Raw genomic sequence first — 4885 nt, 5'->3', positions numbered from 1 at the left:
TATCCTTGATAAATGTTGCCCCTTGGTAATATTATTAGAAAGCTAAAAGCTAGTTCATGCATTCATGACCTCTAGACTGGACTATTGTAATGCACTGCTAGGTGATTGTCCTGCATCTTCAATAAACAAGCTACAGGTAGTCTGAAATGCAGCAGCCAGAGTCCTTGCCAGATCAAGAAAATATGATCATATTACCCCAATTTTACAGTCCCTGCACTGGCTACCTATTAAGTTCCGTATCAGTTACAAAATAGTATTACTTGCCTATAAGGCCCTTAATGGGTTAGCTCCTGCGTACCTAACTAGTCTTCTGCCACGCTACAATCCACCACGCTCCCTAAGGTCGCAAAACTCTGGACTTTTGGTAGTACCCCCACAACCCAAGGAACCGCTCTCCTAATAACTTCCGGGGTTCTGACACACTCTCTCTGTTTAAATCTAGATTAAAGACACATCTATTTGGCCAAGCATTCAAATAATGCATCTCATAATCTTGTACTGCAGTTATATCTGATCAAATGCACATTATTATTCTTTAGTTTGGGTTAAACAAATCAATTTTGCTTGGTTGGAGCTACAGCTACGCTAATTATGTCTATTTGTTTCTCTGTTTTTGCCACGGGTAACTAGGATTTACACAAGCTTCAGTCTGGATCCAGAACACCTGAGAAGAGATGATGCCAACCCCTCAGAGGACCTCAGATGATGCCAACCCTGAAACAACATACAGAACTACCAAATTTTGCTATAAGTTTGATTGCATCATATAATAATTTCTGTTAATAGTGTTCATCGTCTGTTTGATTACGTCTTTAATTGATTTTTCCGTACATTTCTGCCATATGTACATTAACTGACAGTCACCACTGATAAACTACCACTAAATATTGTAGAAACTTAATTTGCTGTAAAGTTGCTTTGCAATGGATTTGTATCGTGAAAAGTGCTGTACAAATAAACTTGAATTGAATTGAATAGATAAAGGGCCTAAATCAAACTTAGGGGACCCATATGTATTTGGTGGTGCAAACACAATAATGTTTCATTTCAGTTTTAGATTCATTCATATGCAAAAAATTATCATCCAACCAAGTTTTCAGGTCATTCAAACAAGCAAGAAGAGGCCCTAGTGAGCTACTTTCCTTCTTTACTGGCATATATTTCTGTGTCATCAGCGTAATCCCACATGTAAGAGGAGCCAACGATGATTTAAATTCACCCAAGGCAACTGAAAAACGTATTTTTGTTAAATAGGATTTAAACCATTTTAAAACAGTACCTTGAAACCCTATCAATCGCTCAAGCCGTACAATATGAATTTTATGGTCTATGGTTTCAAATGCTGCACTAAGGTCAAGTAACACCAGAACTGTAGCTTTACCAGAGTCCACAGTTAACAAAACACCATTAAGAACCTGTGTTAGGGTTAGGAAAATTCATGTTTTTGTTTTGGGAGTAAACAACATGTTGACATGCATGCAAGGTCAAAAACATTTTCATTGTCTTATAATATGCATTTATTTTTACCTTATTTGCTCAATGACTCTCAAAGGATTCGTTCAACAATTAATTTTTCCAAACCCTTCCTTTGCGTGACGCTAATCTGCAGTGATTGGTCCGATGACCCAGTCTGTTGTGATTGGTCTACTGCATGCAAACCGAACGCCCATCAAGTTTTCCCGGGTCTGTGCACGCAACAAGTGGGCGGGCATAAATATGCTAATATTTCATGTTGACGTCAACATGAAACCGCTAAAGATTCGTTTTAAAAATGACTCGTTTCAGTGACTCCGAGTTGACTCTTTATTTTTTGAGATAATAACTTTATACACGGTGCACCTTCAGATTTAAAACTTTGCAGGATATTTTCATTCACTTAGAGCTGTGTTGCACACTGCATGAAAGGTCATTTTCAAAAATCCATAATAGGGGCACTTTAAAAGCGCATATTCTGTACTGTGATGCTCCCTAAACCCAGACTGAAATACTTCAAAGAGAGAATTTATATTCAAGAAAGACTGCATCTGACCGAGAACTGCTTTGTCCAACACCATAATTGCAATACATTGTAGAGTCCAAATTAATGTTTTTAATTAGAGGCTGTACCACAGCATGTTTAAAAGAAGCCGGAACAACCCCTGATACAAGGCAACTATTTATAATAGATAAAACACTAGGCCCAACTATATCAAAAGCCTGTTTGATTAGTTTTGATGGAACATTATCAAGTGGGGAGTCTGTTGGCTTTAACTGTTCTACTATTTTCACCAAGCCAGAGATTAAGAACCTCAAAATGATCAAACACCACATGGCAATATAGATGTACAGATGGATTAACAGCAGGAGGAATTTGAGATCTAATATTTTCAATCTTTGAAATGATTTTGTTTCCACTGAAACATCAGGCCCAATCACATTTGGTGGATTAATAACAGAGTTAATAGTATTAAATAATACTCTAGGTCTATGACAGTTTCTCTCAATAATGTCAGAGAAATATTTTGCCTTCGCTGCTCTAACACCACTTTGATATGTATGCAAGGACTCCCTTAACATTTCATATGACACCTGGAGCCTGCCATTTACGCTCTGCTCTTCTGCAGATTTGTCTAAGTGCTCGTGTATTATCATTAAACCAGAGTTCTGCCTTAGATTTTACATGCCTCACCTTCAAGGGTGCAATAGCATCTAGAATAGCGACTCTGGGTCCAAATAAGATGATGGGTTTTCAAAGGCAGAAACATTATGATTATTCACAAATGCTAGAATTAGTTAATGATGCTAGAATTTATCATACGACACAGACGTGCACTAGAGCGTGATTTAGTAATCTGACAGGTTTACTAAAAAAGGTAAAATTTCACCATGTGGTGGGTTTTCCTAGATCGCATCACATATTTTATCAACAACTTTTATTGTCTGCTAATTGTATTTGCATTAAGAAAATGTTTGTTTTTTGCTCTTTCTGTTTCACATTTCTCAATAAAGCTTCTGAATTTAATTGAATTGAAAGCCTTTATTGTCATTGTATTTTTCTGCACACAATGAAATTAAGAGCACTGTTCCTGACTGGTGTAAGAAAACAAACATATAACCACAGACAATAAATAAGACTAGACTGTGTACAGTACAATTATAAAAGTATATACAACAAGTCATAATATTGCACATTGAGTAATCTGAGTAAAGTGAGCATTGGCAGCACTGCACATTGACCTCTATATTGATATGAAACTATAAGTATATACAAAAATTACAAACTGAAATGGGTTAAGTGGCATTAGTGATAAGTATTCACTTAGTACTGCTATTTTTGATACTTACAAGGCAAAGGGATAAGAACTCTTATGCTTACCGTTCTTCTAAAAACAATAACTAGAAGTTGTTCGGGCTCCCGCAGCTTTCTTTCCCTCTCTTAAGGTTGCCAGGTTTTCACAGCAAAACCCGCCCAATTGCTACTCAAAACTAGCCCAATCGCTTTTCAGGGGGATTCCCGGTAAAAATCACGTTGCAGGAGGTAAAATATATGTTTTTTTGGCAGGGTTCCCCTGGTAAAAGTCACATAAAAAAATTTCTTCTTACAAAATTATATTCCTACTGACAACATGTAATTATGTAATTTAATTGTCATTTCCTCATGATAATATTATGGATTATCAATATATATTTGTAGGCCCCCCCTCATTGAGGGCCCCAGTTCCACTATTACCTCCTGTCCAACGCACCTGTGCACAAAATTCAAAACCAGAAACAACAAACTACTGGAGAATAAAACACGAGGAACCAGAACCCATGAGAATAAAACACAAGGAACAAGAAACCTGGAGAATAAAACATGAGGAACCAGAAACCTGGAGAATAAAACACGAGGAACCAGAACCCATGAGACTAAAACAGGAGGAGCACGGAGGTTGGTGTTTATTCTTCATTCATATTTAGTGACTGCTTGTGGTACATAGGCTTACAAAGCTCTGAGGTCTGATGGGGTTTTGGGGCCCTGGAGAAGTTTTGACATGCCCTGACATTTGTTCTTTTTTCAGTATCTTAAAAACATATTAATAAAGTCTGATTACACTGTAATCAGCACAAACTGGGCTACAATAATACACCAGCAGCACGAATATAGCCTACATGTTTGTGTTTTTGAGAAAATAATGTTTATACATGGTTAGTGAAAAATTAAATATTCTAAAATTAAATAGTCACTAAAATAAGGCCATAAAACAAATAAATAACATTTGTTCACAAGACTTTTGAGAACTGGATGTGGTAGACTAGAGTTTTAAAACCCATTAACATCAAGTAATGTCTGTCACCAAAACTGTATTAATAGTCTTCTATGAGCCTAGAAGATGACTGCGCAAAGCAAGAGAAGAGCAGAAGCAGGAGACGAAGTGATGATGATAAAAAGGAGCTAAGTTTATTTAAAAAATTTAGTTGCATATGTTTCAGTGCCCAGACTTCATCTGACCAGGACAAATCCAACAAGTAGTGTTTTACCAAACACAATAACATCCCATAAACCTTGAGTTTCCATTAACATTCCCTCTTATCTCTTATTCATTCAGACAAAACAGTTAATTAAACCTCACAATCATCAGATTAAGCAATGAAAATGCATAAGCAAGGAAAATAAGAAATAAAAAATATAAAAACATCATAAAAAATAAATGAATAATCAAATTATATAAATGGTAAATGATTAAAAAAATAATGAAACAATAAATTACATAAATGGCTAAGGATTCTAAATGATTATACGAATAACTGATTACAAATTAATAAAAAAAGAAAATAAAAAGATAATTCAAATGTATGGTTGCTCTCTTGAAGCAACACAGATCCTCAGATCCCTCGTGTTGTTGATCAAACATATTTAATAGCT

Source organism: Sinocyclocheilus grahami, unplaced genomic scaffold (genome assembly GCF_001515645.1).
Source record: "Sinocyclocheilus grahami isolate Dianchi unplaced genomic scaffold, SAMN03320097.WGS_v1.1 scaffold750.1, whole genome shotgun sequence".
Classification (NCBI taxonomy): domain Eukaryota; kingdom Metazoa; phylum Chordata; class Actinopteri; order Cypriniformes; family Cyprinidae; genus Sinocyclocheilus; species Sinocyclocheilus grahami.
The sequence above is the reverse complement of the archived record's forward strand: the minus strand, read 5'-3'. Positions refer to the sequence as shown.